Source organism: Dryobates pubescens, chromosome 29 (genome assembly GCF_014839835.1).
Source record: "Dryobates pubescens isolate bDryPub1 chromosome 29, bDryPub1.pri, whole genome shotgun sequence".
Taxonomy (NCBI): domain Eukaryota; kingdom Metazoa; phylum Chordata; class Aves; order Piciformes; family Picidae; genus Dryobates; species Dryobates pubescens.
The window spans coordinates 4106543-4121912 of NC_071640.1; the positions used below are offsets into that span (position 1 = coordinate 4106543).

Sequence of the window (15370 nt, forward strand, 5' to 3'; positions counted from 1 at the left end):
GAGATTTGGAGTGAAAATTCACAGGTCTTGAGCAGCCCCACCTCAAGTAACTCTGCTTTTGTAGGGAACACTTCAAAGGGTTTTACTGCAGAAGGGGATGGGAGAGGAGAAAGGGATAGGAGAGGGTAAGGGAATGGTAGATGATAAGGGGATGGGAGATTACCACAGGATGGGAGAGGAGAAGGGGAATAGGAGAAGCGGATGGGATAGGACAGGGAATGGGTGAGGAGAGCAGGGCTGGTGGTAAATGGGGGTGTGGCAGGTCCCATGTAGGGGAAATGAAGGAAAAAAGGAATAGTAAAATGAAAAAAATAAAATAGCAAAATAAAATAAAGAAAAATAAGATTTTTAAAAAAAATGCAATAAAAAAAATAGTTTAAAAGGAAAGAATAATAAAAGAATGAAAAATACAGCATAAACAATCCAATTAATTTAAATAAAAGTGAGAACCAAAATAAAGTAAAATAGAATAAGTAAAATAAAATGTTAAAAATATTGAAATAAAGTGACATTGAAAAAGGAAAAAAAATAGACCAAAGTAAAATACATTTTTAAATAAAATCATTAAAATAAAATAAAATAAAATAAAATAACATAAAATAAAATAACATAAAATAAAATAACATAAAATAAAATAAACCTGATTGAGATGAAAAGAGATGAAGTGACATGAGGTGACCTGACGGAGGTTTCCGCCCCGTGCCCCGCCCGTGCCCGTACCTCGCCCCTCCCGGCGATGCCCCGTGGGTCGGCGGGGCTGGGGGCTGCCGGTGCTGGTCCCTCCCCTCCCGCAGTCCCTCCCCGGGCGGGGGCATCCCCGGGGGCGCGGCGGCGGGAGGTGTGACCGGGCCCCCCCCATCCCAATCTCCGCTCGGGTCCCACCTCCCGCCGCTCCCGCCCCTCTCCCCCCCCCGCCCCCCGGCCCGGCCCGGTGCCGTCGGGGCCGGCAGTGAGCGGCGGCCGCGCTGCTGCTGCCGGCGCTGCTGGGCGAGGTCAGGGAAAGTCCATGTGAGGAGCGGCTGGAATCACTTCCTGCCGCCGCCGCCGGGACCGCGGCTCCCGCCGCCGCTAGGCCCAGGGCAGCGTCCGGGGGCCGGGCCCCGCAGGTGAGCGCCGGGACCCCGGCGGGAGGGCACGGGGAGGGTGCAGGGCAGGCCCCGCGGGGCAGCGCGACCACCATCCCCCTCGCTTGTATTTTAATAAGTAGCAACCCCCCTCCGGGTTCAAACTCGGGGAAAGCCACGCGAGCCGCCTCACCCCGCTATGGAGCGGGGGTAACCCGAATGTTCCGAGCACGCTGCGGGTACCGGTGGGAAGGTTTGGCTCGGGGAAGCGGGGGGCGAGGGGGGATTTTGGGGAAGGGGCGAACCAGGGGGGCTGGGGTTCTCTCGTCCCGGCCGTGGGAAGGGGTTTCGGGGGTGATTGGGGTCAGTCGCTGCTGCGTTTGCAAATTCGGCAGCAACGTGGGGAGGAGGCTGTCAGGGGCCGTTCCTGGCTGGGGAGCTGCGCTGGGGCTGCATGGGTCGGGCTCTGAAGGCTCCCGCAGGCTCCTGCCTTCTCTCCCCAGGGGAGGAAAACGCTGGGAAAGGGGAGGCATTAAGCCTCCCCCCCTCCTCAACCCAGCCCAATGCCTCAACCCGGAGTTCAGGAGCCATCCCAAAGGTCATTGGGGTGCCTGCTGGGTGCCCTCCTCGCGTGGTCGGGGGTTTGCGGTGGGATAGGCAGCTGTGTGTCCGTCCTCCCCCCATCCCCACGAGACCCAGGGCAGGTTGTTCATTTGCTGGTTGGTGTCTGAAGAGGGAAGAAGTGGGGGAGATGGTTGGGTTTTCCTTGGGGCAGGGCTGTCGGAGCGCCGGCGCGTTCCCCTGCCTGCTGCAGTCTGCAGCCTGCGGTGGTTAAAGTGCGTTTGCTGTGCTCAAGGACTTCTCCAAACACCTTCCCTGCTGTAGGAAAATAAAACGCCAGCAGCACGTCGCGGGCTCGCCCGTACCCACCACCAGCGAAGTGCAGGATCTCTTCCAGCCAAGGCTCCATTACCCGCTGAGTCCTTCATTTGAATAGCCCTTTCCCCCCCCCCCCCCCCCCATTTCTTTCGGGAGGCATTGGCGAGGTTTGTGGGCAGCTTGATGTGCTCGGTGCCTGCCAAGTGTTTGCCTCGCACCGTGCGTAATTGAGGGGCTGGCGTGCTGGTTTACCTCCTCCAGCTGAAATATTAAACAGGAGGAGAAGCTGGAATGGGTAAATAACCCGGAATGATTGCTGCCCTGCACCTTGGCTGCTCGGCGGCGGCGGGGCCGACGGTGGCTGCGTGAACTCCGCGGGGTCCCCGGTGCCCGAGAGAGCCCGTCCTGCTCCAAAACTAGCCCCAAATTATCTGCCCTCCTCTTAACCTGCTATTAAATCGACCCCTCCAGCCCCGAGGAGTAAAAGCTGAGCCTGTCCTTATGAGTTGAGTTGCTGTTGTTTGCCCAGACAGGGACAGTAAGTCTGTGACCTCAAGGTGTGGGTAATGGAGGTAATAATAGTTTGATCTCAAGTAACCAGCAAGCAGAAAATAATTAGGGATTTTCTCCTCCTCCTGAGATTTTGGCCTTCTGCAGCTACAACTGCTGGGGAGGTGAAGGTTTTCCTCCTTAGAATTAAGGCTTCCTGGCGGAAAAGTTGTCCTGTTTGAACACTAAAGAATTTCCAGAACTTGGAATTCCTCAAAGAAAGCTCCCAAGGCTTGCTGAATGCTGCAGTTAGTTGAGTAGGAGTCAGACATCTGTAAGCACAGATGCAGGGTCTCCACATTGTTTGAAGGACCTTTTTGGGGTGAAACCCATGATTTGTGCTTAGACCAGAGTATCATTCCCCAAAATCCTGTTGGTTTCCAGACATAGAGCCCCTTCCTTAGGGATCATCCTCTGGGCCAGGCCATGCTTTCTCCACTGTCAAGGAACTGTCTTCTGGGGAAACTGGGTTTGTTTGGGTCTCCTGAAGCTTTTCCCAGAGTTGTTTTCTGTTCCTAGAAGCTGGACCCCTTTGGTTAGGATGCACGTGCTGGTACTGTTGCTGTGGAGGGGATGTTTTCAGTGCCCTCATGCAGTACAAAAGCCTTTTCACTCCCCCAACTGTAACGCTGTGCTATCCTGAGGGATATCTCTTTGGGTTTGGAGCAGGGCAGGGAAGATTTTTGGTTCCTCTCAGCAGGAGCCAGTGTCAGGTCAGCATCACTGGGGGCATCCAGATGGAGTGGAACATTACTGACAGTAAGACCTGAAAAAAAAAATCTCCTCTCCTTGAGGTTGAAGGAACCTGTCTGTACAGTCCAGGTTAGTCCTTCCTGGACTTTTTTTGGTTCAGATCCCAAGCTGAGGTGTCAGGAGAGGCTTAGTGACATTGTCTGTTGGCACTTGGGGAAGATGCACTAAGATAACTCCTCACAGAGCCCATTCTGCTCTGGGTTTTCTTCAGAGAAGCCTCCAGACGGGTGCCTGCTTCCCCAGCTGGGGACAGAGCCCATCTCCCCTCAGAAGGGAGTTATTTTATCCTGGTTTGTACAGTCTGCTTTCCCTGCCAGGCCTTCTGGAGGGCTGCATTGCTCCACAGGGATGTGCCGTGCCTGAGAGCTGCCTTTATTGACATCCCAGGACTGAAACTGGTTGGGGGCTCTGGGGTGTGCAGCGATGGGTGGTGTGCATTGGGGATAAACACAACAAAGCACCCTGCACAAAGGGGATGTGGCTCTGCTCCCGCTTTGCTCTGCATGATGCCTGTGTTTAAAAATACCCAGGCCTGACAAAATGGGGTTAGAAGGAGGCTTCATCCACGGGTTTGAATTTTCCCAGGTTTGCTGAGCCAGCCAGCTTCTTTGGTCAGGAAATAAGGATGGAACTGATCCTGGAGAGCTCCAGGGATGCCGAGGAGCTGGGGGGGCTGCACTTGAACTGCTCCCCTCCCCACATCCCCTTATTTTCCTACATTTCCTTGAGTTTAGTTGAATAAAATAGGAGGAATAAAATACAGGCATTCATCTGGAGGAAATGAAATTGGAAGTTCTCAGCCATACCTAATGGCCAGCGAGAATCCTGCTGCAGTTAGCCTTCAAATCGAGCCAAATGAGCAAAAACTCCAATTGCCACCCAAAAAGCGGCCTCCCACCCTGTCTCTTCTTATCTGGGGCAGTTGGAAGCAGGTCTTGCAGCTTCAGCCCCCATCTGGGACAGGCACACCTAAAGGAGATGGTTTGGGGTTGGGTTTTTGGGGTGGTGGATTTTTTTTTTCTTCTCAAACCAAGCCTGTGGAGCAATTGAGAACTAGGTGAAGCGTGCTTAAAAGAGGGCGAGGCTGTTGGTTTTTCTCTACCTGACTTTATTTGTGAAGTGACAGGAATTTTGACAGGCTTTGTGTCTTTTTTAGCAAATCAAGTGTCATGCCAGGTTTGCCTGTGGATGAGATCATTTGCAAAATATGTTTCCCAGCTTGCTTCAGGCATAATTCATTGTGTCAACTGCAATTGCTCATTTGCTAGGAGCTGTGATTCATTAGCCCTCTCTTTATTTATTTATTTGGGAAGTTTAACTTGGTTTTGGTGTGGGTTTGTGTTGTTTTGGTTTGGTGGTTTGTTTTGTTTTTTTTTTTTTTAAGCAAATGTTTGGAGGCAGAACAGAAATCAAAAATAAAGTAATATATTCAATCTTAACAGCCTTTGTAGCCACAAATGCTGCTGTTAAGGGAAAAGTTGCTAAAATGCCTTGGTCCCGTGGAGGGAGAGGCAATCCCTGGGCGAGCTCCGCTGTGCGCGGGTTTGTCATGTGGTTACTCCTAAATGGGGATGGAGGTAATAAAAACTGGACTGCTGGGACACAGCCTACCACGTAGGGCCCTGGGTGATGGAAGGAGAGTGTGGAGCTTCCTCCTCTTTTTCCCTACTGGGAGGTTTCATCCCACCGGAGGGACCACACTCCTCCTCATACTCGCATTTGGCTGGGGTGGAGGCTGCTCTGCGGATGGACTGAGAGACAGCGAGGGCAGGAGGGCTGTGGGTCTGTGGTTGTTCGCAGCCCGTGCACAGCACCAGCTTTTCCTCCTCACCTCTCCCTGGAGGAAGCATTAGGGCTGGTGGTGACGAGAGCAATTACTTGGTACGGTGACCGAGACCCCCCGAAAGCTGGCGGCTCAATGGGATAAAATGAAGATAAATAGCGCTTGGCACGCGCGTTGCGCTGAGCGTGTTCCCAGGGCTGCTCACAGACATCGCTGCTTGGCTTCAGTCTTTTCTAGAGGTCCTCACGGCAGACTTTTTAAAACAATTTGCATGTCAAGTACATTTTTTTGTGTGTTTCATTTCCTATGCAGACAAATATTTCAGTGCATATTATTTTTTTTTCTCTTCCCCCTGAAGTGGGTGGATGGATGGCGGGGGGGGGGGGGGGGAGGGGAGGCGAGAAGGGGGAAAGGAGGGGGGAGCAGAAATCACTGCTACTGCTTCAGCAGCCACAAACTACCCTCCAATAACAAGTCACTGTGTGTGGGCTGCAAAAATTGATATACTTTTCACAGAAGGATTGATTTTATATATTTTTTTTTTATTTTTATTATATATTTTTTCAACTTTTAAGCTATTATAAACTGTGCATTTAAACAGAAGTACAGCTGGCAGGTTTGGGGTTCCCCCCTCCCTCTGCAACAACTCTCTATAAAGTACCATTAAAATCTTTCAGGCTTTCTTTCTGAGCATTTGTGTATTCTCTCTTGTTTTTCTCTCGAGATTTTTAAAGTTAGAAAAAGGAAAAAAAAAAAGAAAGAAAACCAACACCCAAAAACTGGGAAAGGGGAAGAGTGAAAGCAGAGTACCACGGGGAGTCTGCTGACTTCTGGCTCGCCGGCGCCGTGCCCGAGTCCTGCCAGTTCGCTGCGGACGCCAGTGCCAGGAGCGAAGGGCAGCAGAGCGTGAGCTGAGGGAGGTGACTCCATCCCAGTGACCATATATAGTCACTGGGATGAGATTAAATACTTCACCTCCCGGTGTCATCCCCCCAGCAATCAAGCCAATATCAGGATCTATTAATCATTTGCAAAAACAGGAGAAGGAAAAAAAATGAATCCTCGTTTCCTTGCAGCATCTCATTTGTAGCAATCAGAGCTCTTCTGGGTCTATCGATTGGGGGGAGAGGAGCCAGATGTTTTTCATCCCTGGGTGTCTGGAGACAGAGTTTCGGCAGCGCAGCGGAGAGCAGCAGCGTGTGTGAAGAATTGCAAGTGCAGTGTGCCCTGAGTTTGTGCTTCCTCAGGCTCATGGGCTCGGTGGCAGAGCAGTTGTGTGGAAAGGGTCCTGTGTTCGGGTGCCAGCGCTGGCTCGGCTCCACGCGCGCGTTCCTCTCATGGTATCCACTGGGGAAGCATATGGCAGCCTTGGTTATATATATATTGTGTGGGGGTACATGTTTTACATGCCAGTTCTCTCTGTCATAGGACAAACATTTACGCTCCGATTCTATGAAGCATTAGGAGAAGGAAAGCTGGGTTGGGAAAGAACATAATTCCTTGCTGAGATGTTTAGTGATGACATGGCAAAGGAGTGCTAATGTTTCGTTGCTTGGTGCTTTCCAGGGTGCTAAGCTCTGAAGGGATTATGCTGCATCGAGGTGGAACGTGCAGGTGTATAAATAAAGGGTTGGCATTTCAAGGCGTGCCGTACAGAAGGTGATGGCCAGGTGCCCAAAAGACATGGGGAATGAGGTTTTAGGCGTTTGAAGGTGATTAAACGTCTTGATTTCCAAAGGAAGAGGCAGAGGGGTCTGGCTAGTGTTGGATAGAAGACCTGCAGCATTGGGTGGAAGACCCTTCCAGCAGAAGAACCCCCTCTGGCAGGATGGGTTGTGCCTATCTGCCTTGTTTCCCTATGAACCCCTCCCGGGGAAGGCTCTTCTCTTGTGTCTAAAGCATGTGGTTGAGACCCTGCTGGAATGAAATTCCTGCAAACAGGGGTAACTGCTTTTCAAAGGTGCCCTGGTGCACTGGAATCCTGCCTCAGTGCTGCAGTGTCTGTAGCAACCTTCACGAGGCTGTATCTGCATCAGATAACGTTCTTTTTGGTTATGTTCTGTTCTAGTTCTGGTTGGAATCACTTTCTCATTGCAAACCTAAGGTTTTATGGCTTCCTAATGATTGTATGGAGGCTTTTTATCGCTCTGCCTAGATCTTCTCCCTTCTAACAAGTTCTGATGGACTGTGAAGTAAAATGCTGTGGGTTTTGCGTTGCTCTTGTAGCTGCAGCCCATACTCACAGGCAGTGGAAGCATCTGTATCGCTCGGCCACTCACTCCTACGAAGAAAAGTTGCTTGAAACTTCATCTGTCAGCCCTGCAATTATCTTCTCCTTTTCTGCCGCCCTCCGTTTTCACATGCTAACAGCATCAGTGCATGCCCATGCTTAATGAAACCTTGCTGCTCAGGTTTAACTGTCTTCTAATTAAGGACAATAAATTTTTGCACGGTGGTTGTAGCTGCATCCTTCATGCCTAAGGATGCTGCTGTGTCCATGGTACCTGAGCCTGCTGAGTGGGGACAGCAGAGTCAGTGCAGTTCATCAAGAGGATGATGGACAAGAGCAGCAGCAGAAGCCTCCTGGATCTGCTGCTCTGGTAAATCACTCTGGTTACAACTACCTGAAGAGAGGTTGTAGCCAGGTGGGGGTTAGTCTCTTCTCCCAGGCAACCAGCACCAGAACAAGAGGACACAGTCTCAAGCTGTGCCAGGGGAGGTTTAGGCTGGTTGTTAGGAAGAAGTTCTTCATAGAAAGAGAGATTAGCCATTGGAATGTGCTGCCCAGGGAGGTGGTGGAGTTGCCATCACTGGAGGTGTTTAGGAAGCGACTGGATGGGGTGCTTGGTGCCATGGTTTAGTAGATTAGATGGTGTTGGGTGATGGGTTGGACTCGATGACCTCAAAGGTCTTTTCCAACCTGGTTAATTCTATTCTATTCTAGATTAATCACCCAGTTTAAAGCATTTTGGGAGGGGGGAGCTAAATCCATGCATCAGTTTGGGAATGCTGCCTGGGTCATAGCTTCAGCACAGCCTGGTTGAAAAATGTATCTGGGGTCATGCTGAGTACTTTTGGAAGGCAAAGAGAGGACATGCAGCTGTAGCACTGAATTTTTGACTCTTGTCTGTGTACAATTCCTGCTCTTAATGCATCATTAACACGGGTTTCTGCATTTCATTCTGTTCCCATTACAGCCCCTCAGTTCCCTCTGCTAATTTTGGTGTGTTGATATTTTTGTTGTCAGCAGTTTTGGGCTTTTTCTTTTTTCCCTTTCTTTTTTCTTTCTTTTTTTTTTTTTTTCTTTAAAGCATATAAAACCGTTAGTGTGAAAGGAGATTAAAAAGATACATTACAATTAAAATGTTAATGCAATTGGCAACATGCAACTTTTGAAACCATTTAGGCATTAATCTTTCTTGGTCTCTGTGTCCATTAACTCGGGCGATTCTGATTCCACACTGACCCCTGCTGAGAGACTCCTGCTATAATTGGGTTTTAAAAAACTTGGGGGGGGGGGGGGGGGGGGGGAAGGAGGGAGAAGAAAAGGAGGGAAAGAGAAAAGCCTTCTGAAAAAGTAGGAGTTGGGAAGCTTGCTTTAGCCTCTCCGTGTGGGTGTCCATGGAAGTGAAGCCAACAGAAGACAGCCTCGCGGCTCCCATCACTCCGCCTGCCTGCATCCTGCCCGTGCTCTTCCCACCACGGGAAGGTCTTGCCCATGAAGTGCTGCCCAGGAGCATTGGTGGTGGGGGCAGAGCCCTAGGAGGCACCAGGCTGGGCTCCTCCTGGGCGGCTTGGCTGTCGCCGTGACCTTGGGCAGGACGCGAGCGCCATGCTCCACTTGGGTTTATCCCAGTGAAACGTGAGAAGGGCCAGGGGAGGATGGTGGGAGGAAGGCTTTTTAAGGCTCTTGGGGAGAACAGCAAGTCATTATTTGCTGTTAGGGCTTCAGCTTCCCCCCATTCCTCTGAAATAGTAATTTCTGCAGATTAACTCTTTTGAGAGGTTTTTAAATAGTCTTTTTGCAGCTTGCACAATATTTGGATGGGGGCCAGTCCCACTCCCCCCCCCCCCCCCCCCCCCCCCAAGCTTGCAGGGTAGGCGAAAGAGGAGGATTGACTAATTCACAGGCTGTGTAGTGAATCGAGCAGTGGGACTTCTTGACTCATCAGACAGCTCCCAGGATCTGTGCCATGGCTCCATCACACCACAGGCTGCACTTGGCTGCTCCCACCTCACCAAGCCTCCAGCCCATCCAGAACACTCTGAACACTCTGTGCTGGGCAACCTGAGGCTGAGACTCGCTTGGCTCCTGGACACCATCTCCAGAGCTTTGCCCTGTGCTGTCCAAGAGCTTCACATCTGCACCTTTTACAGGGTGCTGGAGAGGCTGGGAAGGACAGGTCCTTTAGAGTAAAGACCACAAATACCCCTCCTAGCATGGGGATGGGACAATGACTTGCTAATGGGGTGGGTGTGCTGCTAACAAGGCAGTGATGTGGAGGACAGGAAGAAGTTTTTTTACTATGAGGGTGGTGAAACACTGGATCAGGTTGCCCCATCCCTGGAGATATTCAAGGTCAGGCTTGATGAGGCTCTGAGCAACCTGATCTAGTTGGTGGTGTCCCAGCTACTGCAATGGTGTTGGACTAGGTGACTTTTAAAGGTCCCTTCCAACCCAATGCATTCTGTGATTCTGTGTGCCTCATGAGGCAATGAGCTGTAAATCCAAGGATGAGCTGTAACTTGAAAACAGAGCACATGCTGATGAGGGAGGAGTGGAGTACCAGCCCAGCTTGCCTTTCTGCTGCAAGCATGAATTTAAGAATAATAATTAAAAAAAGCTAAATAGAAATTGGGAAGCTGCAGAGCTGCTCTGCTCTCGAGCTCCTGGTGCCATCACATGGTGCTCTGCTGCACGGCGTGAAAGCAAGGGAGTGGATGTTGGTGTGCTGGCCAGGAGGCTTGCTTGAGCTGAAAGGTCTGCAGGGGCTGGAGAAAGTCATGGTGCATTCTTGAGGCTGGGTTCATGCCTTGTGAAGTGAGCTGTGAAGCACAGAGCGTGCTGCTGGCACCTCATCACAGGGCTTTGGGTGTTGGACGGCTGGGGCGATGGAAGGGTTTGTTTTTGGAGGTCTGAACCAGCTATTCACACACAGCAGAGGCTGAGGTTTGACTGTTTCATTCCTTTTCTGATATGGGTAAAAAGATAATTTAAACTGTTGTTGTCCTGAGTCAAGCATTCAAGTGTCTCATAGATTAATAACCTGAGAGGATTTGGGTCAAGGATTCAAAGTGAATGGAGAAGACCTCACTGGAGTGTGACCTATCTTATGTCCCAGCTCTGCTGGTCAGGTGAACTGGGGGTGTGTTGGTGACATAGGTGTATGCCAGGGTGCTGTTGTGTGCCCTTGGGTGAAACCAACAGCATTTATTTCAGTCAGGATAAACTGCCTTAGGGGATGTGAAGGGAAATCAACCCACCAGAGTGACAAAGACCAGCAGAAACATCCTGGTGTGTTCAATCTCTGTCTCTGCCCTCCCAACCTACAGTCCCATGGGAATCCTGCACCAGGAGGGAGTTCCTGAGGGATGGGAGGCTCCCATGGTGTACCTGAACATCTGGTCCAGAAGCTCTCAGAGATTGAGCCAGGTGATGGCCACCATGGAGTTGACCACCCAGGAAAGGGATCTGTGGCATCTGTGCTTCACGCTCCTTTTCCTGCGAGGGCACTGAGGCTTCCCGTGCTCTTGCATCTCTCAGCACGGCAGCAGGCGTGCAGGCAGGGAACAAAGAAATGACTGTTTGAAATTCCTGGCTGATTTTATTGATGTGCACTGGCAGTTGTAGGCCAAGGAAGAGGGAGCAGCACAAAGCAACCCCAAACATTCCCAAACGTGTGCTCCTGGCCCAGCACGCAGGTGAGATTTGCAGCAAGGCGAATTTCTGTGTTGCAGACTGAGCAAGAAGCTCACCAGGATCAATACCTGAGCAGCCCAATAAAATCCGTGGGAATTTAATTTCAAGTAGTTTCAAGCAATCTAATAACTGGTCTTTCAGATGACTGTTGGTTGGTTTGATTTTTTTTTGTGTTGGTGGGTTGGTTTTTTTTGGTGGTGCTTTTGATTGTGCACTAATAAAAACGCCGACTGAGCCCAGGGTACACATACAGTGCTTTGGGTCTGCAGCATGTCAAGGCCAAGGCTGGTTTAACCTGGAGTTGGGCAGTGAGAGCTGGAGACCTTTTGCTGCCAGCTCAGCTGGCTTGGCTCTGGGTGGCTTTCAGATCCACTAATAGTGGCAACCCTTCTGCTTCCAGATCACAGGATGTTAGGAGTTGGAAGGGATCTCCAGAAGTCATCGAGTCCAAACCCCTATCTTATTGCAGTGCTGATGTCAGCCCAAAGCAATTTTTCTGTCCTTGCATGGCATTATTAAGATTTCAAGTCCCCTCTCCTTGAAGATTCATGAACCAGTCTTGAGAAGAGCCCATAACACACTGTCCCATTCTGCTCCCCAGTGAGTAGCAGCCTGGAGAGGAGCATGGGAGTTGGGTGCATCTCAAGCTGTTGCCTTTTCAGAGCCCGTCGTGGCTGTGGGTAAGGTCAGTTGATAGCCTGCTGTCAGGAATACTCATGTCAGCGTCCATCCTTCTCTCTGGGCTTAGGTGAGCTTCCCAACAGGCCCCACCTGAGACCCTTCACAGGCTTGGCAAGCCTCGGGAGTCAGTGGGCACTTCTGCAGAGAGAGCTGAAGGTGTCCAGGCCACTTGGTGTCTTCCTAAATGTTTTTTTTAATACTCAAATGTAGGAAGTTTCCTCATTTATTTCCCCCTTACATTCCTGGACTGGCTGTTGTCTTGTTTGTGATGGCCACGGGGAGGTGTGTCCTGCACTGCTTGCCGACTGCTCTGCGTTTGGCATGCGGAACAACACAGGAGGGAGGCCTTAACTTCCTGTTCTTTGGAAGGGAGCTGGGGCTGGTGCAGTGGGACAGGAGGGCAGTGTGGTTTGGAAGGGGTGGAGGAACCAAGTGGTGAAATCACTGTGTGTCCTCCTTGGAGCGGTTGTGTGCAGGGCTTGGAGCCAAGCCGTCCTGGCAGCGGTCACATTGCACACACAGGTTGTTTTCTGCAGGCAGAACAGAGCTGTTTGGTTTCTATCTTGGCCCACAGATCTAACCAACACCACTAATTGTTATCTTTAACCAAAGTCCAGTGGACACTGTTTAGAAAGATCCAGTCTGTGCTCACCTGAGCGCTGCAGGGACAGTTGGCCCCTGCAGAAGGGCTTGTTGGCAGGGACCTCCTGCCTGAGAGATAAGATCTGCAGGCTCTCAGGCACTACCTGCCTGACACTGTGATGGGCTTTGAGCATTCTTCACTCCTGGACTGCACCCAGAACAGAATCTGCAGTCTGAGTGTGTCTGGTTCAGGCCAGGCACCCACCACAGCTCAGCAGAGTATTGACCATTAGCTTTTCTGCTTGGCCACGAACAAAATGCAGAGGACCACTACAATGGTCCGTGTGTCCTCTCAGGATTATCCATCATGTTGCTTTCTAAGTGGTATTAAACAACAAAAAGCATTCCAGTAGCCTTTCCTCCTGATTTGTAAGGTTTTATATAATGAAAGCCATGACTTGTTGATGACAGTGCAGCCCTCACACCTCCAGAATGGTATTCCCCTCTGCACCCCCTGCCAGATTCTTCAGGCAGTTCAAGTACAATAGATCTACAAAGCCACACAAGTTGATGCCCAGTGCCAGCCCAAGAGGAGCTGTGCTCTTGCAGCCTCCCTTGAGTGTGCAGCATGGACACGTGCTGTGGAAATCGTTTGGATGCCTGGCAGACAGTGGGTGAGCTGGCTGTCTGCTCCCCACCCTCCAGCCTGCTCCTAACCTCCTCCTCCTCCTCCTCCTCCTCTGTGTCTCGGAAATGTTATGTAAAGTGCAACGTGCAGCAGTAGCAATAGAAATATTTGGTTCAGGCAGTTCATGAGGTGGTTCCCACACCCCTGTGATCTCCCAAGCTCACATGCCAGTGGCTGCGGAGGAGCTGCTTGGTGGCCAGGTGATGACTGTGTTGGGCACCCAGAGGGGTGGGCAGGGGCATCTGAATAGCTTTTGTGGTGCCACCCCAGTATGGATGGGTATGGCAGTGTGGAGTAGGAAGGGGGAGATTTGCTTGCAGTGTTTGAAAAACACAAGTTGCCAATGCTGCTGGCATTGCTTGGTGTCCCTGAGTGGTCAGGGCTTCACCTCGGGGGCCTGTCTGTGCATTATGAAGAAGGACCAGTTTTGATCTGGTACTCAGAGATGGGGGCAAGTTCATGGTGGTCATGGAGAGCCTTCTGCAGGCTTGCTGGAGATGCCGCTGGAGGTGTTGGTGGCTTTGTGTGTGAGGTGGCCGCCTCTTTGAGGGCTTTCTGTGCAACTGCATCCCCTGTGAGCTGGTGGCCAGGCTTCCTCACCAAGGTCACAGCTCACATCTCCACAAACGAAGTCAACTGAGTTGAAATCTACTCATTAAAGAGTTGTAACGAGTTCTGTGCCCAGCATCAGGTCTGTGCCCATCAACCCCTCTGTGCCCTGACCCCGTACTGCTGTTTGGTGTCTGCCATGACCATGGGCAGTTTGCACTGGAGCATGAGAGCCTGGTGCAGCCCTTGATTTTCCCTTCTTCCAGCTGTGCATCCATCAGTGATTTTCATTTTGGTCACAGTTACATGAATTTTGGAGCTGCAGAGTAGCCTGGGCCCTGTCTCCCAACACAGACACGGAATGCTGCTGGTGGGTTCAGTGTTGGTGTTTCTGGTGGTGGGAGGCCAAAACCCATCACAAACCCATCTGGGGAGGCCTGTGATGAGGTATAACAAGGAACTGCTTGAAACTCACTGAAAGGCATGAGGAGGAAAGGATGGGATGGAAAGCCCTGCAGAAACATCTGAGCATGTGCATGGGTGGTGACACTGCAGCAATCAGCAACACCAAGAAACAAATGCTTGCTAAAATGCTCCCCTAAAGACTTTGTAAAGCCAGTCTCTGGTCTGAGAACTTAGGCTGGTTGTTCTTCTGCCAGTTGGTGAAGATGGTTGGACAAGTCCTGTGAGTTACCAGAACTTGGAGGGGAGAGGTCTCTGTTACGATTTCCCTACTAAGTGCAGCAGCTCTGCCTTGCCAAGCTCACTCTGACTGTTTTCTCTGCACCAAGCTGGTATTTGAATCTGGAACTTAGTTTTGTAGGTGGGAGAGAACCCTCCCAGCCACCCACCCTCAGTGCTGAATGATGCCCTGTTCTATATGTTGGAGATGTGGGCAGCACTGCTGGTCTGTGTGTACTTTACTCTGTACACCTCCTGAGGATGCTATGGGCAGGGGCTGGGGACTCTTGCATCTGGGGGCAATTGCCAGTGCTCCAGGAAGGCTGGGGAGGAAATGTTTAGAAGGGCTTGTAGTGATAGGATGAAGGGCAATGGTTTGAAACTGAGGCAGGGGAGGTTTAGGTTGGACATTAGGAGGAAGTTCTGCATAATGATAGTGGCGAGACATCGGAACAGGTTGCCCAGAGAAGTTGTGGATGCCTTATCCCTGGAAGTGTTCAGGCTGGGTGAGGCTTTGAGCAACCTGGGCTAGCAGAGGTGTCCCTGCCCATAGCAGGGGGGTTGGAACTAGATGATCTTTAAGGTCCCTTCCAACCCAATGCGTTCTGTGAACCTGTGAATAGATTGGTCTGAAGGTGTTATCTTCGTGTCACCGAAGTGTGTGACTCCTGTACTGAACCATCTTGTGCAAGGGCTGTCCCCAGAACCTCACTGAATGCCTTTTTGCAGGTTTGGGTTTTTTTTCAGTTCAGGGAAGGTTAGCTCAGGTTTAAACCACTTGGCTGTGGTTGTTAAGTCTTAGTGACATATTAAGTATTTAATATCCAAGTGCATTAGCTTCCCACCCACATCCCCTGTTTGAGATGGGTTGAGGGAAATGGTGCCCACATCTAATAGGATGCTGCTCAGCATGCTTGGATAAATGGCTTCCTCCTGGACCTCTTCTCTTTATGAGTAGTTCCTGGCCTAATTAGGCATGAACGATGGCGTTGGTGGAGATCTCGTGACTGCACCAGGCAACACCTAATCCCACAAAGAGGTTTTGGGAAGCGTTCCGGCCGCCGGAGGGGACACCTTTTTGTGCGGCAGGGACAGTGGCGGCAGAGCCTTAACTCCCAGTGCTCTGCAGCCAGGAGGAGTAACCCAGATAAACCAGTATCCCCGCTCCCTGGTGGCAACCGGGGCATGCCCCAGCGCTGCCACCTCTCCTCGGCGTCCCCTAGCAGCGTGGCGCGGCCGGG

The 15370-nt window shown here is 51.0% G+C and overlaps 1 protein-coding gene across 1 annotated transcript in view; it reads left to right on the plus strand.

Annotated features, from left to right (window-relative positions):
- The first annotated feature begins 980 nt into the window (after positions 1-980).
- NACC2 (NACC family member 2) overlaps positions 981-15370 on the plus strand; it is a 66425-nt gene continuing 52035 nt past the window's right edge. Inside the window, exon 1 of the mRNA XM_054174415.1 lies at positions 981-1106. The gene's annotated coding sequence lies outside the window, so the exon portion shown is untranslated. The remainder of the gene's footprint in view (positions 1107-15370) is intronic.